We start from the raw sequence: 25427 nt of genomic DNA, 5'->3' as shown, positions 1-25427 counted from the left end.
GCTTTACCGCATTCCGACTAGACATGACCTGCCTCGCTCAATTCATTTGTATTGAGTGAGGTCGTACACGTCTAGCTAGCATGTGACCGCATGTATGCAAATCGGTCACGTACTCTCACGTACTCACCCTTTCCCAGCGCCCGTACCTAACAATCCTGAAAGCACTCACACATTTCTGGTGCAATAAACACTTACACTATCAATGAATTTGACTATCTGGTGTATCTATGCCCTGACCGGCCCCGGCTCCTCCCAAGGTTTGACTGTTTTAGCGGAGCTGCCGGAAACTGGCAAGTAAACTGCAAATAGTCTTAAAATGTTTTCTAGCCAAAGTACTTTAATGAATTGGGAACTTAGACTTTTCTTGTCTTGACAGACTTGCTTTTGCGACAAAATCGTTGTAATATATTAATATGACCACACAACTTCATAAACTGTGAAAAATATATTTTGTGCTGATTCTGTGATTACAGATCAGAGAACTTTCTGAGCTGAGCATGGAATCCATTGCAGATGCCCCAGTCCTTCTAATAAAACCATCTTCTCCAGGGGAGAGTTTTGCAAAATTAAAGCTATACATCAACACAGTGTAGCGATCACTGATAAATACACAGCAGGATAAAATGCTAATCTAATTGGATAACTCCATAGTGAGATTTTCTTTTAACTCTTTCATTGTTCACTTGTAGTAAAATCATTTATGCAAATTCATACCATGCGGCTGTTCTGGGGTCCGAGGGTCTAGAGTCAATGAGAACACCGTAGGGACCATTATACTGTTTGGAGTGTTAAGGAGGTACAATATACTATATGGAAGGATCCATTATACTACATGGAAGGCTATGTGGGGCCCATTATACTGTATGGAAGGTAATTTGCAGTCCATTATACTGTATGGAGGACTATGTGGGGCCAATTATACTACATGGAGGACTATGTGCAGCCTATTATAATATATGAAAGGCAATGTGGGGCCAAATATGCTGCATGGAAGGAAACATGGAGCTCACTATACAGTATGGAAGGAAATGTGGGGGCCATTACACTATTAGGAGGGCTATGCTGGGCCATTATACTTTTTGAAGGGCTATGTCAGGCTATTATACTATTTGGAGGGCTATGTGTGGGCAATTATACTATTTGGAGGGCTAAACTTGGCAATCATACTGTTTGAGGGCTATGTTGGGCCATTATATTGTTTGGGGGGCTATGTGGGGGCCATTATACTGTTGGGAGAGCTATGGAGGGCTTTGTATGCAGGTCTGTGGGGGGCATTATACTGTATGAGACCAATTATACAGTGTGAAGGTTTGTGTGGGGTCCATCATACTGTGTTGGGCCTATTATGTTGTTTGGAGGACTGTGTGGGGGCCATTAAACTGTTTGTAGAGCTATGTGGAGCCATTATACAATTTGGAGGGATATGAGGGAACCATTATACTATCTGGTGGCAATTATACTATATGGAGGGCTATATGGGAGCCATTATACTGTATGAGACCTATTATACAGTGTGAAGGTTTGTGTGGGGTCCATCATACTGTGTGGGGTCATTATGCTGTTTGGAGGGTTGTGAGGGGGACATTATACTGTTTGTAGGGCTATGTGGTGGGCCATTACACTATTTGGATGGATATGTGGGAGCCTGTTGTGAATTCTCTCTCTGACTTCCCTCTGGTGATTACTGAAGGTAGTGGAGCTGGTCAGATTGACAGAGGGGTTGCGAGTTCTCTTTCTGGGCTCCCTCTGGTGGTTACTGGAGGTAGTGGAGCTGATCTGATTGACAGAGGCTTGCCACCTGATAATGAGGAAGATGATTGGAGATCTGGGGTTTCAGATTGGAATTTAAGATAGCCGACTCCCTCTATCCCTGCTGGTGATTTTTGTCCCGTGCCTCCTGAGGTCTGATGGCTCCTGCTCTGTTCCTGCATGTTCAGCTAAGTAGTTCATTTGCTACTTTGTTTGCATTTGATCTAGTTTTGTCTATCTCTGCTTTGTGTGGGTCAGCTGCTCCGGCTGGGGCTGTGCTGAATCACTGCCCATATGTTGCTGCTTGTGCCAGTTTGTTTTGTCCCCTGTTATATTGGTCTCTTTTTGCTTTGCTTTCAGAATATACCAGAGTGCTGATATAGTGGGGGCAAAGTCGTGCGACTTCAGTGTTTTTGTGCATTAGACGTGTTGGACTTTTGCAGGGTTTTTTGTGTGATTGCAGACAGTGTCTTTCCTTTCCTGTCCTGTCTAGTCAGTGTGGGCCCCATCGTTTGCTTAGTCTATTTTTCTGCCTGCGTTTGTGTTTTCATCTTGTCTCACCGACAATATATGTTTGGGGGCGATCTATTCCTTTGCTCTGGGGCAGCTTAGATTTCCCCTTTCTTGCTTTAGGCTTAGTTAGCTCTCCGGCTGTGCCGAGACGTCTAGGATCATTGTAGGTACGCTCCACGGCTACTGCTAGTTGTGTCGACAGGATCAGGGGTCTGCAATCCACTTAGTTACCAACCTCTCTGGTTGTCTGTGGCTTAACCTGGTCCTGCTATCCTCCTCAGTTACCCTCTCATAACAGGAGCCATTATATTATTTGGATATTTATTTGGTGGCCATTATACTATATGGAGGGCTATGGGGGGGTTATTATGCTGTTTGGAGGGCAGTGTGAGAGGCCATTACACAGGTTGTAAAGCTATGTGGGGGTCATTATACTGTATGAAAGCAATAATACTGTGTGAATATTTGTGTGTGGTTCATCATACTGTGTGGAGAGCTGTGTGGGGGCCTTTATGCTGTGTGGAGGGTTGTGTGGCTGCCATTATACTGTTTGGAGGGCTATTGAAAGCCATTATACAATGTGCAGGGTTGTGTTGGGGCCGTCATACTGTGAGGAAGGAAGTGGGAGCCATTATACTGTAATGAGGTCCGTTATACTGTATGTAGGGCTGTGTTGGGGTCGCAGTTGGGGAATCAAACTGTGCATGTGGGGGGAACTGTGCAGGAATTCACTGTGGTGGTATCATACTATGTATGGGAAGTCCACTTTTTTGGCATCATATTTTATGGGAGCAATGAAAAGGGAATCTAGAGGTTTCAAAAGGAGGAAAATTACTTTGTAAGGACTGCAAAGTTGTGAGACATGTTTTCTGTGATCCCATCAAATATTATTATAATTTTTTTTGGGGGGAGAGTGGAGCCCAATTAGAATTTGGGCTGTGGGGTGTCATGATTTTTATGTATGCACTTGTGCAAAAGCATATCCTACTTGCCAATGAGTTGCTCCTAAATGAGGCATATGTATTGTTTCCATAAAGGAAGATAATAGTTTGGATTTATCTGAGCAATAGTTGACCCATATATATATATATATATATATATATATACACACACAAAGACCTGTATATATATATATACCTCACACCTCCATGTCCAGGACTTCTCCCATGCTGCCCCAGACTACTGGAATGGACTACCCCAGATGATCTGACTAATACCTAGCAACCTCAATCCTATCACCCCAGCTCACTAACCTAACTCTCCCCTGATCCCTCCTTCTAAATATTATCCAGAAGCTGCTCCCTCCTACTCATCTGTCACCACATCCTACATGCACAAGATAGCTGCACTTAAAAATGCTGGCTGATGACGGGATCATGTATCTTTATTTGAAAATCCTCATTCATCATAATTGCTGGACCTGAAATAACAAGCACTTTTCACCGATTGTGTTCCCCTATTTCCTTGTAGATTGTAAGCCTGTGAGTAGGGCCCCCACTCCTACTGTAACTGTATAACTGTCCTAACTTGTATTGAATTTATTGTCTATATATGTCACCAATAAGTTGGCGCTATTTAAATAAAATTATTAATAGTTATTAATTATTATGCCCTGGGTGAACCGGCTCCACATGTCACTATTGTTCCATATCCTTATTATAGTACTGTTCTGGATACAACGTTATGGAGCCATTAAGACACTGTCAATATCTCCTGCTATCCAATTAAATTGATGCTAACTCACTGTAATAAATTGGTAGCCTCTGGCCAGTGGTGTGCAATCAGACTGACAATGAATCAGAGTAAATAAGATTCATTCTGAAGTGTTGGCAGTGAGTATTGCCGGTGGAGGAAATTAGGGCTTCAAAACTAGGATTCAAAGGGGTTTCCTGACACATCAATAGGAAAGCACAGTAGTCTTTGCAGATATCATGTCTGTGCACAGTGTAATCCAGGTGTAGCACTCTGCAGGTACTGCAATTCTTTTTGGTAGGGGAGCGGTTGTAGTTATCTGCATAGCAGTATGGCTTCCGGTAATAGGTCCTAAACGAGTGAAAAAGATTCGTGTGATTGGAAACCAATATGCTGAAAAGGAGGAAATGGATAATAAAAACAATGGGGGGGGATATACTGAAAAAATCAAAGCTGCATAACTAGTGGAGAACTGGGCAGCAAAACTAGAGGGCACAATGTGCTGTGAAACTTAAAAAAAATCTAGTTGTGGTGCAATAACTGGGGATTTAGGGTGTGTGTACACGCTGCGGATTCTGCTGCGCATTCGCAGCAGTTTTGGTCCGGAGGGTCTGCAGCAGTTTCTACGGCGGTGTACAGTACCATTAAAATAAATGAAAAATGAAAACCGTTGTGCAGACAGTGCAGAATTTTCCGGGCGGATTTGCTACAGTTTCAAAACCGCAGCATGTCAATTGTTTGTGCGGATTCCGTTGCAGTTTGGCACCTGCTCCATGACAGGTGTCAATCCACAGGGGAAAACCGCAGGCTAAACCGCAGATAAACCGCAGATAAACTGCAGGTCTTTTGACCTGCGGATTTACCTGTGGTTTTTGACAAATCCGATCAGAAAAATCTGCAGGACAATCTGCAGCGTGTGCACACAGCTTTATAGGGATAAAATGTTTCAATTGGGGAAAAAAGGAAAAAAATGAAAGAAATGTTGTGATTTGAAATACTCGAGAATTTGTGCACTAATACTTTAAAACAATGGTTTGCATTTAAGGGGGTATGTGCTGCAAATGAAATATTGGTATTCCTAATGTCGATTCTGGGTCATTTTTTTCTTAAATGTCTGCATTATGATGCTCCTCTTTTATTCATCCTAGAAATGTATTAATAAGCTGACACTTTGTGGAGGAATGACCGAGGAACAGCACAGTGCCCAGTTATGATAATAAAAAAAGCTTCAGAATAATAATTTCATAGGGAATCCAGTTATTTACTAAAACAGTTATGTCAGAAGAGGTACAATAACACAGCCCTAAGTATAATGTTGCTTAGGGAAAAGAGGATCCATTGCAAAAAGTATTTTTAAAGACCAATATGTTGTAAGTCATATTATTAAAATGATATAAAAATTGAACAAAAAGTGACACGTACATATTAATAGCAAGATAATAATCTTTATTTTTATATAGCGCTAACATATTCCTCAGCGCTTTACAGTTTGCATACATTATCATCACTGTCCCCGATGGGGCTCACAATCTAAGTTCCCTATCTTAAGTTCACTCCTCTTTGGAGTGTGGGAGGAAACCAGAGTACCCAGAGGAAACCGAGGAAAACACCAGGAGAACATACAAACTCCTTGCAGATGTTGTCCTTGGTGGGATTCAAACCCAGGACTCAAGCGCTGCAAGGCTGCAGTGCTATCCACTGAGCCACCCTGCTGCCCTACTCACTGTAGGGCAGATGAATATATCATGTTTAGAGTCATCATCATGGGCAAAAAAAGGGTGTAATGAAGCGACCAAAAATATCCTATCCTTGGACTCCTCACTTCAGGATCCAAAAATGGGTAAATCAACAGCTTTAACTTATAAAGTGCATGTGCTTATATTAGAAAGCTTTGAAGATACTGTAATTACAGTCTACCTCAAGAGCACTGAGCACTTTGTTAAGTATATCAACCTATTTAGGTTAGACCTTTTTATTCTTTGCACTTTTTTAGACATCCTTTTGCTTCAGCAATGCAATGAGTATCTTTAAAGCTTTCTTATATAAGCACATGCACTTTATAAGTTAAAGCTATTAATTTACCCATGTTTGGATCCTGAAGTGGGGAGTTCAAGGATAGGATATCTTTGGTTGCTTCTAGTGATGAGCAAGTATGCTTGTTGCTCGTGTTTTCCCGAGCATGCTCGGGTGGTCTCCGAGTATTTGGAAGTGCTCGGAGATTTAGTTTCTGTTGCAGCTGCTGCATGATTTGTGGCTACTTGACAGCCTGAATACATGTGGGGATTGCCTGTTTGTTAGGGAATTCCCACATGTATTCAGGCTCTCATGTCGCCGCAAATCATGCTGCTGCGGCAACAGAAACTGAATCTCCGAGCACTTCCAAATATTCGGAGATCCTCTGAGCATGCTCAGGAAAACCCGAGCAACGAGCATACTTGTTCATCACTAGGCTCTTCATTATCCACTTTTTTTGCCCGTGATGATGACTCTAAACAGGATATATTCATCTTGCTAATAATATGTACGTGTCACTTTTTGTTCAATCTGCTTGAACTTTTTTATCATTTTAACAATATGAATTCAAACTTATTGGTTTTTAAAAATACTTTTTGCAATGGATCCTCTTTTCCCTAAACAACGTTATACTTAGAGCTGTGTTGTTATTGTATTGCAATTTAGAGTTATTTCAGACTGTGTCTTAACAAAAAAATGTCAGAAGAGGTGACAGGTCCTTTGTAAGGGGCTTTATTGGAAACTAGTCTGGGATTATCAACAGTTTCACATTTTTCTTGTGTCGTGTTCAGTGTAATTCCTATCAAAATTTTAGAACACGTCCACAAATTTTCTGACAATAACAATCGGACAACAATTCAATACTCATTGGGAGAGAATCTATCGTTGAAGAACAGCAGATCTAGCATTGACCCCAAAGGTGTTAGTATATGCAAAGTTATGCAGATATGTACAAGATTAAATCTTCACAGGACAGATGAAGAGATTTGACCATGTCCATATCAAGCACCTACATTTCCTTCCCCATTTTCTCAGGCGTCTATACTAGAGGCTTAGATCCTGGGAGAATCCACTTCAATATAAAATGTTGTTGTGCTCCCTTCAACAATCCTCTTTAAATGAAACATTTTGATGGATAAGCAGAAGACATCACATGTATAATTACCATCTCACCGAGTTACATGGGCTGAGGATTAACTCACTATGGATGAGAACCAGACTAAAGAATTTCTTCTATTTCCTGCCCCAAAACACTGGGTTATGAATTACTGCAAATTACTGCACGCCAAGGGATGTCTTCTTAGACATTAATAGGTTAAATGAGATTAAACAAGGTAGCTTAGCACTCTTGTAAAGAGGCTTAAGAAACGCCAGCGCTGATCATCCTAGAGTATAAAGGGGGCGGCAGGTATCCGAGTCCCTCTACCGCTGCAGATGTGCAGATACGTTGCTAGGATACAGATAGAACAAGGCAGCGATGGGAGAAGATGCAGAGATGGTACAGAGGCGAGATGGAAGAGAGGAAATCAGGGAGGTGCAAAGGTTGGGGGAGAGCATAGGAGCATCAGCAAAATGAGTACACGAGAAGTACATGGGAATCGCTACATAGAAAACCCAAAGTGAGAAAAAGGGAAGGAAATGGCAAAATTAAAAAAGACACCAAAATGGCGTGATAATGAAAGAATATGAGAATGGAGGATCTATGATCTAAAAGTGAAGGACACTACAAGAAAATGGCAGGGTGGTTTCTGCTCAAGAGGATGAAAATGAAAGCGGAAATTGAGATAAAAAGAAACATAGGCAGGGTTGGAAGGATCAAGAAGAAGTGCAAGGAGTAGAAATTGCTTCTTCAAAATGCCTGATGAAACCGGGTGAAATCATTCTATAAGGAGCCCTTAAGGGGCTGTTCCAGCTTTCAGGAACCCCAGCAAAGCACAGGCGAGGTCAGGTGTCAGCGAAAACAGCAATGCCAGACATCTGAAGATTGGCAGCAATATAAAGAAGGTTAAAGCATCTCTTTCTAATTTACTATGTGAGCACTAAGAGAATGGGATACAGGACAGCAGCGGCTCAATGATATGATGCTATGGGCCTTGCTCTCATAGAAGCCAGGTGCTTATAGGGAAAATAGCCTGCTGCCTACAAATTACCCACTCCCAAGACACTCAGTTGTTTTTCTGACCTTCTTGGTATTTAGGGGTTAATAGGAAGACAGAAAGATAAGGATAATTTATATGAGGACTGCAAATTACCGTAATCCCATATATGAATTTTATGGTATTCTTCCACACATTAAGACTTATAAACATAGGCCAAAACATAACAGAAAAAATGAAAATGAGCGTGGAGAGGGAAGTGTCAGTACAGCTAGCGGCAGCCAGACTGCATCAGTGAATGAAGCTAATTTAGGAACACCAAGCTGTATATAAATGAAGCGGAGTCTGAATGTGGAAACAAACAAACGCCAGGAGAGACGTGTGACGAGACCAATACCAGGAAGGAGCTCATATTCGGAGGCAGCACTGCTACATCTCACCGGGCCGCATGGTTACATTATTCTACAGATTCCACACCCACACTGAGCAAAGTGCAGGCTTCTTTATTTCCTTTTTCTGTAGAAACACAATTATTCCCTCATTCTAATCAATTTTCACTATCCACATTTTTTACACATTTTTTTTACACATTTTTTATCCACATATTTTTACACTGTCCCACATAAAAGATTGCTAAGTAAGATGAGAAAGCTTGGGCTAGGGGAAAATGTGTGTAGATGGGTAGGTAGCTGGCTTAGTGATAGAAAACAAAGAGTGGTTATTAATGGTGCATACTCAGATTGGGCCAGGGTTACTAGTGGGGTACCACAGGGTTCTGTATTGGGCCCCCTACTATTTAATATATTTATTAATGATCTAGTGGATGGCTTAGACAGTAAAATATCAGTATTTGCAGATGATACAAAACTATGTAAGGTAGTTAACACAAAGGAGGACAGTTTGCAACTACAGACAGATTTGAGTAAATTGGAGAATTGGGCTGAAAAATGGCAAATGAGGTTTAACACAGATAAGTGTAAGGTTATGCACATGGGAAGGAGAAACAGATGCTTCAAGTACTTACTAAATGGGAAACTGCTGGGGAAATCAGACATGGAAAAAGACAGGCATCTTAGTCAATAAGAAGCTAAATTGGAGTGCCCAGTGTCAGGCAGCTGCCACCAAAGCAAATAGAGTCATGGGATGCATTAGAAGAGGTCTGGGGACACGAGATGAAAACATAATTCTCCCTCTGTACAAATCACTCGTCAGACCACACTTGGAGTATTGTGTGCAATTTTGGACGCCGATGCTCAAGAAAGACATTACTGAACTTGAAAGGGTTCAAAGGTGGGCTACTAAAATGATATATGGAGTTGGTTCACTACAATACCAAGAAAGGTTATCAAAATTAGGTCTATATACTCTAGAAAAGAGAAGACTTAGGGGAGACCTAATATATATGTACAAGTATATCAGAGGGCAATACAGAGATCTCTCCAATGAACTGTTTGTACCAAGGACTGTGACAAGAACAAGGGGGCATTCTCTTCGTTTGGAGGAAAGACAATTTCTGCACCAGCATAGAAGAGGGTTCTTCACGGTAAGAGCAGTGAGGCTCTGGAATTCTCTTCCTGAGGAAGTGGTGATGGCCAACTCACTGAATGAATTTAAAAAAGGAATGGATGCTTTTCTTGTGAGTAACAGTATAGAAGGTTACGAATAACATAATATTATAGGTAGATGGTTGACCCAGCTTACGGGAAAGAATTTTTTTTCCCTATGGAGAAAATTGGCTTCTACTCTGTGGGTTTTTTGCCTTCCCCAGGATCAACAATGCAGAACAGCTGCACTAAAAATAGGCTGAGTTAGATGGACAGGAGGTCTTCCTTCAGCCTTCAAAACTATGTTACTATGCTACCATGTAATTTGTTTTTTTTTAACATTGCTGAGACATTTTGTTGATAGGTGGTGGATAAGGAGAGGATTGGTGGATAGGCAGAGGATATGTAGCACATAATTTGTAGTGGATATCAAGCACAAGGATAGACAGAGGATATGTAGCACATAATTTGTAGTGGATATGTAGCACAAGGATAGACAGAGGATATGTAGCACAAGGATTAGCAGAGGATATGTAGCACAAGGATAGACAGAGGATATATATCACAAGGATAGACCGAGGATATGTAGCACAAGGATAGACCGAGGATATGCAGCACAAGGATAGACCGAGGATATGTAGCACAAGGATAGACCGAGGATATGTAGCACAAGGATAGACCGAGGATATATAGCACAAGGATAGACCGAGGATATGTAGCACAAGGATAGACCGAGGATATGTAGCACAAGGATAGACCGAGGATATATAGCACAAGGATAGACCGAGGATATGTAGCACAAGGATAGACCGAGGATATGCAGCACAAGGATAGACCGAGGATATGCAGCACAAGGATAGACCGAGGATATGTAGCACAAGGATAGACCGAGGATATGTAGCACAAGGATAGACCGAGGATATGTAGCACAAGGATAGACCAAGGATATGTATCACAAGGATAGACCGAGGATATGTAGCACAAGGTTAGGCAGAGGTTATGTAGTACAAGGAGCACTGCCTTCGCTCCATACAATTGTATCTTCTTCTCATCTGAGAGCGAGACATCTGAGAGCCAAAAGGTTCATTTTTATTGTTATAGGTGGTACACAGGTAGAGGATATGTAGTGTAAGGGTGGTGATAATTGTGTTTCACTCTTCTGACATCCCCTGGTGGTTAAGTGTATTAAAATGTATTTTAAATATATTGTTACTGTATTTTATTTAATAGTTATCCTTCTGTGGCTGCATTTTCCTGTTAGTAGTGTAGACAGGGTTAACTGTAAGGCCAGCCCAGGTTGGGGAGGAGCACTGGGAATTGTGGGATCGTGACAAGGATAGGAAGTGTAGTTAGTAAGTCCAGAAAATGAAAGAAGAACACCCCTCTGGAAAAAGGTGATCTACACCGGACTGTGGTGGAAGAGGAGAAGAGAGAAGCAGAGAAGGAAATCAACTGAGAAAAAGAGGTTGAGTTATGGCAGTGGAGTACTCATAGCAGGCGACTTGGGGAAGGGAAAGTTTGATAAGCAACTTGTGAGTTTCTATGGGCCTCTAGGAATGGGAAATGTCAACCAAATCTTGAGAGCTGTGGGTTCGAGAAGAGACAAGTCAGCGGGCAGGGGCACATACAGTAAAGGAAGTAGCCAATGGCGCTTCATATACGCGGTTCATGAAAAGTGGGCTGAAGATTGAGAAAATAGGAAGAAGCAGCTAGAGTGTCAATCCTGGTTAGGAAGCTTGGAAATCCCTAACTCTGCTAGTGAAAAGTTTCACCAACTGTGTTGCTGAAAATGTTGAAGATATGCCACTGTACTGTAACCCAAAGGAAGACGTCTGCATCTCTAGTTGTGCTTTGTTGATAAATGAAACTGACAGTAAAGTTGAACTTGTTTTTATGGACTATTGTGGTTTCCCATTCATGGGGATGAGGAGAATCATGGCCACACTAAAGGGCCTATCACACTAAGCGAGATCGCTAGCGATATCGCTAAAGCGTCACCGATTTTGTGACGCAGCAGCGATATTGCTAGCGATATCGCTATGTGTGATACTTACCTCCGACCGGCTCCCCTGCTGGTTATCGCTGATCGCGCGAGAACGTCCTGTGCCGTTTCTAGTCGGCCGCTTCCTGCTGGCACCGTAATGACCACTGACCGCTGCTATGTCGCTGGTGAGATCTGCCTGTTTGGCAGCTCACTAGCGACCATTTAGCGATGCACCAGCGATCCTGACCGGGTCGTATCGTTGTCGGGATCGCTGGTGCATCGATAAATGTGACGGTACCTTAAGTGTGGTGGGCCACAGAAGTTTGGAAGTATCCACGGCAACAACAGCAACACACAATGGAAACAGAACTCGGTTTTCTGTAATGTCCAGGGGTGTCGGACACATGACAATTGCCTAGGGCTATTGCCCTGGGCATATTTACAGTATAAGGAACACTAGCAATTAAAGCCATAGTGTTCAATTTCATTGACATAGATGGTGGATAGGTAGAGGATATGTAGCAGATGGAAACACAGAGGATATGAAGCACAAGAATAGACAGAGTATATGTACAAAAGGGGACTGCCAACGCTGCATACAAGTGCACCTGCTTCTCATCTGAGAGCGGGACCAAGCTCAGACCTCTCAGTGATAGTCAGAATCTTTAATTTTATTGATGTAGAACAAATATCTTGAAAATGGATCACAACCCCCCCCCCCAAAAAAGAAAATTAGAACGTTTCACAACTTTTCATTTACTGTATACACCGATTAAGTTGAAAGGCTTATTCCCATTTTTAGAAGTTATTAGTAGTCAGCCCTCTGCTTTGTCCTATAGGCAAGAATGAATGGAGAGGCAATGTACATGTCCAACTGACACTCCACTCGGAGCATTTCAGAGTCCTGTTCTCTCAATCGGTGGAGGTCCTAGTAATTGGACCCCCACCAATCAGCAAGCTATACTTTTTACATAAAGCTAGAAAACTACTTTAACTTTTTACATGATATGACTGACAAAACAGCAGACCACCTATGAGTCATTATACCATTCATTCATTTCATTACTCATTTCATGAAGGGGTATTTCAGCCTTAGGAAATTTTGCACTTATATGAAATGACATTATTCTCAGTGAGGGTCAGATGTTTGGAAGCACGAACAATCCAATAATATGCTCCATTTAAAAACAAAACCTTATTTTACATGCAATGTAGCAATATTTCGATGGGGTGGTTGCAAAGCAACACAAGAAAATCACATGTGAAATGTAGAGCATACCAGATGTAATAGATAGAAGAATGGCTAACAACTTTGCGGCGCATCTTTACAGTATGATAGCGAAGCAGTGAACGTTACCATGTAGTCAAGAAGATAGTTCTACCAATTTAAAAGCGGTTAGAAGATAGGGCTATTACGGTGCTCGGAATACCACTGTTAGCTGACGGCATGAATATAATTTACGTGATGATAACCTAAAAACATGATTTTTTTTCTCAGATGAGCTAAACAGCAATTCTGTGCATCATTTCAACAAAGAAGACAGGAATGGTAATTGAGAAATATATTCTTCCACCCACTTCTGACCTTTCTTCATGATGCATCCTCACGACAACCAGGAATGTTTAATGTCAAAATCGTTTTATCTTCCACTGCTGAAATATTATTAAGGTCAGCAAAAGTTGCTCCAACCAAGCCCAAACGACTCTAAGTGCACATTGTAGGTGCTGAAATGGTCCAAACTAATGAGAACAAATCAATTCAAACAGTAAGCATATACGATGGTGGTGGAACTTGCCAGGAAAAAAACATTCTTCTTAATATGCAGTTTACTTTCTGAAATGCAATAAAAGTTTCACACATTCAATATCTTATACACATACGAAATCTGTCTTCCAGAAAATGAAGCAGATAGGAGAAGGGTAAGCTGGGTCTTTCCGTAACGAGTGGTTTCCTGGGAAACTGACAACAATTAATGGTGAGTAAGGACGTGGGCCCGAGCTGTGCTGCTGGTGTTAGGTTCTGGGGGATGCGGGGGAACACAGATCAGCGTTGACACACGTCACATGTGTAAACCATGCTTGCTTCCGCTGTAATCCCCGGAATATACTGAGATCCCTGTGGGAAGCCAAGAACAGAGCAGGTATAAGGTTTACTGCTAAGAAACTAATTTGTTTCACTGCTGCAAGGAACCTACTATTTTATGCCTTGTAATAGCGTCTAGGTGACCACCAAACCAATTATGTCAATAGCAGACATTCTCCACAGCTGGTCTCGGAATATTGAAGTCGCCTCTGGTAATGTAAAGAGGAAGCAGACAGAGGCTATTTGTGGAGTTGCCTTCACTGTAACCATTTATTCAGATATCCACATTTTGCAGGTGGCGTATTGTATAGTTATACAATTTCTCAAAAGCATAATATGAAGCTCCAGGGCTCCAAAAATACCTTACAGTTGTGTGATAAAGTGTGTGCCCCCTTCCCAATTTCCTTTTCTTTTGCATATGTGTCACAATTAAATGTGTAACGGGAGTAGTGGAACCACTGTTCCATGGCCTGAGGAGAGCTTAGAGGAGTATGACTAGGTGAGCACCTGACTTATCACTAGAGCCCCTGATGGTGGGGTTAGACTTGGCTCCCGATGAACACCAGGTGCTACTCCAGGACAGACCACGGGGTTATGGCAGCTGACCCCCAAGGGAATGGCAGCTGAAACAGCCCAGAGGGAAAGAACAGCTGATGCAGGCAGAGACTGGTGGATTCAAACTGGTACGGCAGATGGATAGACCGACACGGCAGGTGCTGGTGGGTCTCACTGATGGACAGACTGGCACAGCTGCTGCAGACGGGTTCAGATGTAATACAGATTGGAACGACCAATGCATGCTGTTCCACAGGTTGGCACGGCAAGTGCAGACGCGTCCGGTTGTTATACAGATTGGCACCACAAGTGCAGGCAGGTCCGACTGTAATATAGATTGGCACGGTAGGTGCCGGTGGGTACAGCTGTAATACAGATTTGCACGGCAGGTGCCCACGGGTTCGCCTGTTATACAAGTTGGCACAGCAAGTGTAGGCAGGTCCGGCTGTAATACAGACTGGCAGGGCAGATGTAGGAGGGTTTGATTGTAATACAGATTGGTACAGAAGCGGCAAACTAGCCCGGCTGTTATACAGGTTGGCATGGCAAGTGCTGGCAGGTCCAGCTGTAATGCAGACTGACCAGGCAAGTATTTGGCAAAGAGGTTAAGGAACTGACAGACAGAAGTGGGAACTAGTGGACGGGGACCGGAGAACTACAAAGCGTGTATGGAACAGACTAACAATGTTGCACAGACACCTCCAATCATGTGGAGGCACCTTAAATAATAAGTATCTCCCAGCCTGTGTTTATTTAGGATAGCACATGCTGTCCTTTTCAGAGGGTGGGACCACGCGCGCACGCCCTAAGCATAGTACCCGGGGATCTGTGAGCTGCGCACAAACCCCAGGCAGCAGCAGCAAGAGAAAGAGGAGGTAGTGTGGGACCGCGGCAGTGAGTGAGTCGGTGTTCCTGACAGGGGAGGGGGGCAGCGTGTAGAAACGCCAAACATGGCAAAAGTTCCAAGATCAAAACCACTGCTTAGCAAAAAGAACATAAAGGCTCATCTCAGTTTTGTCAGAAAACATTGTGATGATGCCCAAGACTTTTGGAAGAATACTCTGTGGACTAACAAGACAAAAGTTGAACTTTTTGGAAGGCGTATGTCCCATTACATCTGGCATAGAAGTAACTCATAATTTCAGAAAAGGAACATCATACCAACAGTAAAATATGGTGATGGTAGTGTAGTCAGGGGCTGCTTTGTTGCTTCAGGACCTGGAAGACTTTCTGTGGTAAATGGAGCCTTGAATTCAGGTGGCTACCAAAAGCTCCAGAAGGAGAATATCCAGCCATCTGTTCGTTTCAAGACGAAACGCACTTAGGTTAAGCAGCAGGACAATGATCCAAAACACACCAGCAAGTCCACCTCTGAATGGCTTAATAAAAACAAAATTAAGACTATGAAGTGGCCTAGTCAAAGTCCTGACCTTAATCCGAATGTGATGCTGTAACATTACCTTAAAAACGTGGCTGAATTACAACAATTCTGCAAAGATGAGTGGGCCAAAATTCCTCCAGAGTGTTGTAAGAGACGTATTGCCAGTTATCACAAATGCTTGATTGCAGTTGTTGCTGCTAAGAGCGGCCCAACCAGTTATAAGGTTTACGGGCAATCACTTTTTCACACAGGGCCCTGTAGGTTTGGATTTCTTTTTACCTTAATAATAAAGACCTTCATTTAAAAACTTCATTTTATGTTTACTTGTGTTATCTTGGTCTAAATTTGTTTGTTGATCTGAAACATTTAAGTGTGACAAACATGCAAAAGAATAGGAAATCAGGAAGGGGGTAAACACTTTTTCACACAACTGTATAACACGGCCTCTAACCATTACTAATCATTAGTAATAGTAGTTAACTCTTACACTTGAGGCCTCAGTACGAATGAAACATTAGCCTGTCCAGTACAGTTAGTCACCTGACTCAAAAATGGATGTAGAGTAGTGGCACACAGTAACCAAGGTCTGCAAATTAATGGACAGCCCACAAAAAATATGCGTTTTTTTCTGCCATTCATAGTGGTTAGCAAAACAAAAGCACTGTCCTTTTCTTTCTTTACCTAAGTGTGTACAATCACAATAACAGCCAAAATCTGACTGATGAACCAGGATTAAGGCAGCATGCAAGAGCAGTTAGACAAAATGCTGCTGTTATGTCATAGATATACTCCGGTCATATCCAGAGCTACAGTCAGAATGCTGCTGCTATGTCATAGCTATACTCCAGTCATATCCAGAGCTACAATAACTATGCTGCTGTTATGTCATAACTCCAGTCACATCCATAGCATTAATCACTATACTGCTGTTACATCATAGCTATACTCAAGTCTCACCCAGAGCTACAATTACTATCCTGCAGCTACATTATAGCAATACTCAACTCACATCCATAGCACTAGACACTATACTGATGTTACATCAAAACTATACTCCAGCCATATCGATAGCTACAGTCACTATCCTGCAGCTACATTATAGCAATACTCAACTCACATCCATAGCAATAGTCATTATGCTACTGTTACATCACCAGTCATATCCAGTCACTGCAGTCTTTTATTATTTTACTAGCTGAAGAGGCTGGCGTTGCACGGGCATAGTAACTAACTGTGGTTAGTTATAACAAATTATAATGATTATCCTCCATCCCATAGTCCAGTGCCCATATACCCATCACACATCCTCAATCCCATAGTCCTGTGCCCATTTACCCATCATACACATCCTCCATCCCATAATCCCGTGCCCAAAATCTCATCATACAAACTTATTACCCTCACCCACAAAGCTCTCCATGGCTCAGCATCACCCTACATCTCCTCCCTTGTTTCAGTATACTATCCTACCCGCACCCTCCATTCTGCTGATGACCTGAGGTTAGCATCCTCAATAATCAGAACCTCCCACTCCTGTCTTCAAGACTTTACACGTGCTGCGCCAATTCTTTGGAATGCACTTCCCAGGTCAATACAATTAGTCCCCAATCCCCACAAGTTTAAGCATGCCCTGAAAACGCATTTATTCAGACTGGCCTATCGCCTCAACATATTAACCTAATCTATCCCTGGGTGGCACAGTCAAAAGTTTTACCATAACCAGGTTCCCCGCATCATGTTCCCACATGCTTTATGCATCCATTAGCCCTCTGTGTCTGTACTGTTACACAATTAACATTATGGCTGGTCCATACAATCAGGGCAACTGTTACCACCCACCATTCGTGTCTCCCTTTTTTCCTCATAGATTGTAAGCTTGCAGGCAGGGCCCTCATTCCTCTTGGTATCTGTTATAATCTATGTGATTATTCTTATGCTGTAATGTCTATTGTCTGTACAAATCCCCTCTGAAATGTAAAGTGCTGTGGAATATGTCGGCGCTATAGAAATAAAATGTATTATTTATTATTATTATCATACACATCCTCTATCCCATAGTCCCGTGCCCATATACCTATCATACATATCCTCCATGCCAAAGTCCAGTGCCCATATACCCATCATACACATCCTCCATCCCATAGTCCCATGCCCATATACTCATCATAGTCCATAGTCCAGTCCCATGTACCCATAAAAGGGGAGGGGCTAACTGGAGGGGATGGAGAATTAAGCTAACATTCTACTGTGACATCACAATAAAAGTGTGGGATTGACCAGAAGGGTGCAGAGCTACGGAGTGGGCGTAATTATGTGGAGTGGGTGTGGCACTGCATAGAGGGCAGGGCAATGTGAAGTGGGCATGGCTTGATGCTTACACATACGCACTCATTTTTATATATATAGATTATTATGCTTTGCTTTTACTTATATAGCACTGATAATTCCACAGTGCTTTACAGATATTATCATCGCTGTCCCCAATAGCGTTCACAATCTAAATTCCCTATTAGTATGTCTATGGGAGGAAACCAGAGAAAACCCATGTAGAAATTGGAAGAACATACAAACTCCTTGGAGATGTTGGCCTTGGTGGGACTTGAACCTAGGACCCCAGTGCTGCAAGGCTACAGTGCTAACGACTGAGCCACTGTGTTACGCTTTGCTATTTTGCTTTAACGTGCAAAGTGGAGAACTGGACACTGGGACCTAAACCAGTCCCAAGAACTGGGTGGCTGTTACTGTTGCAGAAAAGTAAAGCCAATCTCAAGCTTTTACGCTTGCATCTTATTGAGGGACAATAGGAGTCTTCACTATTAGTAGGAACCTTTGATGGAAAACTGTACTTAGAATTTAAGCACAGACCACCACAAATGATGTAAATACGCAGCTCTGGTAGTGACCCTTGACTTTGACTAAATCAAAACTACCATGTCTACCTCCACTTTCATATAATTTCTACCATTATATTATCGCATTTAATATTCTTAGTAATTACATTGCCAATGTTTCCATACAAGTTTTTCCTGCGTATTGTTGGCGGTCGTGGACATTCATAATACAAAGCAGAATACAAGACAAAATTGTCCTTGCCTCTGTCATGATCCATGCTGGATCATGACAGATATAAAGCACAGGTAACCTTTTTTTTCCTAAGCTGTGCTTAAGGAGTTGGTTTTGCCCCGGGGGCCATTAGGATTATTGCACTGTGGTGTCGTTTTTTCTAAGTTTCCACCCGGTGGTGGTGAGCGTCATTGAACTCTGATTTCTTAGTTAAGTGCACATGATTAGAATGCAGGTGTGATTGCTGGCTCTGCTATAAAAGAGTCACAGGTGTTGCAATCAGTGTGGGTGATATTGTTGGGCTTTTCCAACCATGCTGGGTGAAGGAAGGAGCTGAGGAGAGTCCTGGAGTGGCAGCTATGGTGTCAGCGAGGAGTTCGTGTAAAGCATGGTGGAGTGGCAGCTATGGTGTCAGTGAAGAATTCTTGCAAAGCTTGGTGGAGTGGCAGCTATGGTGTAGAGCTGCTCTCAGTTGCTGGACTCTTTTGCTGGAAGCTGCACTCAGGTGCTGGACTCCGTTGCTGGACAGCTGCACTCAGGTCCTGGACTCTGTTGCTGGACAGTGCACCCAGGTGTTGGACAAGGTGGGAAGAAAATGCACTCAGGTGTTGGACTCTGTTGCCTGGAGCAAGTGCATCAGAGCAAAGCTAAGTGTTTCCCTGTTTGTCACTTTTCCTCATGTTGGTGTTAGTGCAGCGGTGGGGCCAGTGCCTGCTCCACCCAGCTCCCTAGCAAGGGATAGGTGTAGGGTGTGCTAGGGCAACAGGTTAGTGATCGGTGACAGGTGAGGAGCCTGTATAGGGAACGTTAGGAGTGTTAGGGACACTGACTCAGGGGAGTGCAGGAGGTCTCCACATCCCCCGTTCCCTATCGCAGGGCCCACCATTGTAAATGTTTCCCTATCCCCTGTGTCTTGTTGCATTAGTTACCGGCTTGCGGGTCGCGTCACACTGGACAATTACACGTGCCGTGTCCTGTTGTATTAGTTACCGGCCTGCTGGCAGCGTCACACAAGACGGGGCACGTGACAGCCTCCTTTAGAAACTTTAGATCTGTAGCGCTATTTTGCCATCTCTATGGCATATATGGGATTACCTGGAACTGCAGCCATACTTTGGTAAAACGTTTTCTTACTTACCGAGCCATTTTGGTAGGACAACAGGAAGCCCAAACATATTGGTTGTCACTTTTGTTTTATCTTTCCAGGAGTAGATCACTATGACAAGGACTAAGAGGCTGAAACAAGATGGGATCTGTCTGCCTTCATTATAAGGCTCACTGAATAAAAGACACTGAAATACGTATTCATCAACATTTTTCCAGATTTCCATTAAAACAGACGTGGAGCTAGGAGGTTGATGCTGTCTTGTTACAGCTGATATTACTAGCAGAAAGTGTATCTTTTTGACATGGCGTGAACAAGACGAAAAAAAGAATTATCAAACGGCAATTTCACTTGCTAATTATCTAGGAGCTCAACTTCAGTGAGGAGACACCTTACACCAGTTGTTATGTACATCTGTAATTGCAGTTATCACCGTAATTACTCTAAGCTGCTAATGGAAAGTAGGCTTTTTGGCTTTTATTTTGAGATATAATATAAACAAAGGAAATATATCTGTCAAGTATATAAGCTATTAAGCTTAGTGCAATTGTAAGGGATTGAGTAGAATATCCCTTTAATGCTACCTCCCCTTTAAAGAGTTCTAATAGTAATGTGTATTATAATGTACAGTTCTTATGATGTTTCGGTACTGCTACACTACGGTGTATTACCTCCTGTTCATTGGTACTGCCACATCATGTGTTACCATGATGTATTATATAATGTTGTATGCCATATTATGCCTTTGTATTTCTGTATAGATTAGGGACAGTTAGTGCATCTTTTGGCAACATTAAAGGAGGGCACTTGTAGTATAGAGTATTCATAGACTGTTTAAGTGTAGTTTTGTAAAGGGCCAGTAGATGGGGTACACTCGTGGGCCTTGTTAGGTACAGTTGAAAGATAGTTCATATAAGGGTTAACTATAGGAGGAGTTGCTGTGGGTTAAGTTAGTGTAAGTTATAGGAATAGTTCAGAAGGGCGAGCACGCCCGACAAGTCCACAAGGGCTCTAGGCCCAGGACGCAGCAACAGCTGCATAACGTTATGGAGAAGCAGAGAAGCACAGGCACAGGCAGTCGGGTGCTGTTTAAGAGCAGAACACTTGTAGAAATTACAGTTTGAGACAGCAGCGGAGACAGAAAGGAAAGAGTAGTCCAAGAGTCGTGCAAGGCGCAGATGATTCACTATGTGGAAGATCTTAAATAGGGCTGAGGCCTGCAAGTCTGAGGCGAAGCAGATGAACGGGTTCCCCTATGGATTGAGGTCTCACTGGAGTGATGCTGCAGTACTGCCTAGGGCGGTACTACCCGAAACTGTGCGTGAGGTCGTAGAAACTAAGCAAGGGAAAGTGCAGTAGGAAGGCTGTGTGAACTGTAATGTAACTGATGTGTCCGTTGAAGAAGTAAACTCGTTGGTTTGGCATCAGAATCGGTATCTGTGTCTGTTATTTCAACCCAGAGCACTGGAACTAAAAGTGCAGGAGCTGTGCAACACCGCTGTGGAATCCTGATGGTGGACCAGCATCTCGAGCAGGTACGCCGATAGAAGCTGATGATTTCTCTGTGAGAGGAGGTCAGGACACCAGAGCCCCAGTGTCCTCGGCTACGACTACCATCCTGCCCCCCTCTTACACAATTAAAAGTGAATGTTCGTGGTCCTCTGAAATTGTGTGCAATGTTATTGCATTTTAAAGAAAAAACTCTATTTTGTACACAATGTCATGATTCCCCAATATTGCCAGGGTGAACAGGCGGTCATGTGCTGACTATTCTCATCTGTCTTCTATCATTTAACTTTTATTGAGAGAAGCTGAAGGCGTCATGTCACTACAAGCATGCAAATTGCATAACTGTGATCTCATACGCGCCTGTTCACACTGGGAACACCGGGAAATCGCAACAGTGTGCACTGCATGCTGTCAATATTCAGCAGTCACATAGCGTGATTGCAGATTTTGTCCCAAGCTTGGACAATCCTTTAATGCACAGACAGTGAGTGCATGACACTTCAGTTTGTAGTATATCATCAAACTCCTATCCTTTACATAAGACCCTAAATCATGCACGGTATCTGAGCTTGCGGGTCACTCTCATTTCAATAAAGAAAAATCTAAAATTTTTATCTGTTGGTAGCAAACAGAAGAAAAATGTAGACAGTGCATATCACATCTTACTTGCCTCTAATACTTCTGCAAGAAAAAGATCCATAAAAGTGAATAGACTGGTGGTCACTCATGCTCATTAGCCCTCCATTTACACCTCCATTTATTCTAGTGATCAGTGGGGTACCAGCAGTTGAACATACATTCTGCGGATAGGTGATAAGTATTGTTGAAGGGACTGCCTTTTTAAGTCTAGGACCCCACTAAATTTGGGCTATGTGTGACCGTAACGTTCTTCCAAACCTAAGCACTTGTGATATGCAGTGACTGCATTACACAGTCTTTTGAAGAGCATATTCATCTGGACTTTCCAATAAGTTAAAGCACAAGTATACTGACATATCTTAGACACATGTATGCTATGGACACATTAGTAGAAATTGCCAATGCACATGTTAAAGGGAATCTGTCGCCCCTTTTTTGAGATATCATATGATATCATTCAATTGTGTGTCACATAAGGATTCTCTTAGTACTTTTTGCTTCCCCCTGACCCCGCACCTTCCATGCATAAATACCTTTTTTATATCGGTTCAGATGTATGTAAACTGCCACGGTCCGGTCCGCTCGGCGGGGCTTATTCACCTGCTCCCCCCTCCCTGTCTTGCTCTACACAAGGAGAAATGCATATAGCAAGACAGGGAGGGGGGAGCAGGTGAATAAGCCCCGCCCATCGGACCGGACAGTGGCAGTTTACATACACCCGAACGGATATAAAAAAGGTATTTATGCATGAAAGGTGCGGGGTCAGGGGGAAGCAAAAGTACTAAGAGAATCCTTATGTGACACACAATTGAATGATATTATCTCAAAAAAGGGGTGACAGATTCCCTTTAAACACAATTCTCCATTGTGGTGTGATCCTAGTCTTCCGTTAACTGTCAAATCACTGAATGCTGCAGGAGCGGTGAGGACTATCAAAGTAGCAGCGCTGGAGTGGCAGCAGTATTGCCAGGGAGGTAATGGCTATTGCTTAATTTTTATTTTATTTTTTGGTCTTATATCACCCGCCTGACTTAGAACATCCACAGCGTGGAAATCCAGATTAACATATAAATATAATTTTTGGCGTAAAAGGAGTTTTCCACTACTTCAATATTGATGATCTATCCTTGGGACAGGCAGATAGGGGGAACGATTTGACATCTGATGCCTCTATTTATGACCTGCTGGCAGCATCAACAGCAGACAGGTTATAAACAGTGTGACGGAGCAGAACACAATTACTATCACCATCGTCAACTCCATCACCATAGTAGTGTCTGCTCTTGCCACTGCATATGAGCTCCATTCTTTGGAATAGGAGCTGATACCCATCCATCATACTGTTTCCATCTGCAGGTGATTGATGGGGGCACCAGGTGTCTTCTTTACGATAAGACATCAAGATCAGAACGGTGGAGGCTGATACCCAAGACCCCTGTGGATAAGGAGTTAGCACCAAAAGCAGCAGAGAGATGTTAATAGCATAACACCACCACTCCATTACAATGTCTAGTGTCTGCTCCAGGGTACTGCTGATAAGCTCCTACTCAAATGAATGGAACTGACCTGCAGTGCCAAGAGCAGACGCTAAACAGTGTGGTGATGTAGTGGTGGTGTTTCACTCCGTCACACTCTTTACACCTGACCGCCGCTGGATGTGCTAGCAGGTGATCGATGGGGATGCCGGGTGTAAGCCCCCAACCAATCTGATACTGATGTCCTGTCCTAATGATAGGTCATCACCATCAGATTGCTGGCGGGGATCGTCATCAACACTGATGTCAGGGAAAATCCCTTTTGTATAATTTTTCTTACTTTTGTGCAAAAACACATTTAGCACATCTGTACCATTAATTATATCACATTATTATATTTATCAACAGCTTAAAATATATATTTTTAGAAAATTGACTTATAAGATTAATAATTGTCCAAACTCTACATTGCGAGACAAAACTTGGTGGTGCGCACCACAAGTAAAATACAACAGCAGTATTGCAACCAACCATTTACTATACAAAAGAAAAAGATTCACATACCAAGAAATCTGCATATACCCGCAAAAATGATCAGTATATAGAGCAAACGTATTAAAAAATACAAACTAAGACACATATTAAAAACACAGTCCTTAGTTTAGAAGGGAGTAACCGGTAAAAGCTATCCATAAAATAAGGGGTAAGATCCTCAACTACAAAACCTTAAATGGCAAGTTCATAAAGGTACAAAATGGCACAAGAGCGGAGCAGTAACAAAAAATAAAATAAAAAACAATAAAACATAAACATTAAATGCAGCACAATAAACAGAGATGAAAAATCAACAATGCATGTATCCAAATACCAAAAAGGATCATAAACTGCCCAGAGGGTGAGGAGGGTCAGAGAATGTGGGGAAAAAGTCTCTTGCTACATAGATTTCTGATTTGCGGGTGTGCGCACGTTTCTTTGTAGTATACCCTGCATTGTCGCATCTCCTCACAGGCCTAACTGCTTGAGAAATCAGTCTTTTGATTTACATCTGCACCGCTGCAGACATATTCAGCCATTCCGTGGTAAAATTAAAAGCTGCAGAACTTGAATGAAATCCCCGGCAGGAAAGCGGTTAATGACAGCCACAGAAAGGACAGTGAATCATGGGACTCTGCCTGCCAATATCCGTGTAATTACAACAAACCCAGCTGGTTTCTTCACTCTCGTCCGAAAAATACAAGAAAATGGGGGAAGAAAATCAGAAATAGCTCAATTTTATTTTTAAAGTCTCATTGAATTATTAAAAGCATGGCAGGAACCTGCGGCCCTTCTTCAATCAATATTTCATCCCATCTCAATGCTTGAGCTTTCTTCTTTCCGGTAACGAGTTCAAACTATAAGGAAGCCACTTTCACACATAGACAACATGGCTTAGCATGCATTTAGAAGTGTCGGGCGCAGATAATAAATGCTGGGGTGTTACATGTGTCAAAGAACAACCGGTACCACTCAAATAACGCAACACATTAGGAATAAACGTGCACACCTTTATAGCAAATGTGTTGCTTTTTTTGAGTGCTAACTGGAATTCAAACTGAGATCAAACCTGGGCCAATCTATTAGATCACCATAATGTAGATCATTCCTTATCTACATATTTATATACAGCTTTGTAGTACAATTTCTGTAACTTTTAATACTTAACAATAGAGTTTACACATGTTTTAGTTATTTAAATTGTTACTAAGTTTCCACTAAATATCAGAAAATAGGCATAACAAAATATTCTACATCTTCATAAAATAATGCTTCAAAGTACTGAAATTTTTATCCATATGTAGCAATAAAAGAAAAATTCTTTGATATCATAAAACAAGAGCCAATTAAAAATTTGGATTGTCAAATTTGAATTCAGGAGGTCAAAATCAGTAAGAAATGGCTCATTTCATAACAGAACCCGGGACCTTTTGACAGTATGAAGAACAGTGTAATCTACATCTAAAGCTGAAGTGTGATTGGGTTATGCTTT

The 25427-nt window shown here is 42.3% G+C and overlaps 1 protein-coding gene and 1 long non-coding RNA gene across 8 annotated transcripts in view; one reads left to right on the top strand and one right to left on the bottom strand.

The window, feature by feature from the left end:
* DLGAP3 (DLG associated protein 3) overlaps positions 1-25427 on the bottom strand; it is a 943374-nt gene that overhangs the window by 820888 nt on the left and 97059 nt on the right. The gene's annotated exons all lie outside the window — the stretch shown is intronic.
* LOC141075956 (uncharacterized) lies at positions 13220-20279 on the top strand. The gene is made up of 3 exons (XR_012227378.1): positions 13220-13357; positions 13489-13567; positions 19880-20279. It is a non-coding gene; the product is annotated as an uncharacterized lncRNA (long non-coding RNA).

Source organism: Dendrobates tinctorius, unplaced genomic scaffold (genome assembly GCF_039654945.1).
Source record: "Dendrobates tinctorius isolate UK_male_01 unplaced genomic scaffold, ASM3965494v1 ptg000015l, whole genome shotgun sequence".
NCBI lineage: Eukaryota > Metazoa > Chordata > Amphibia > Anura > Dendrobatidae > Dendrobates > Dendrobates tinctorius.
Note: the sequence above shows the minus strand (reverse complement) of the source record. Positions and strands in the feature narration are given on the sequence as shown.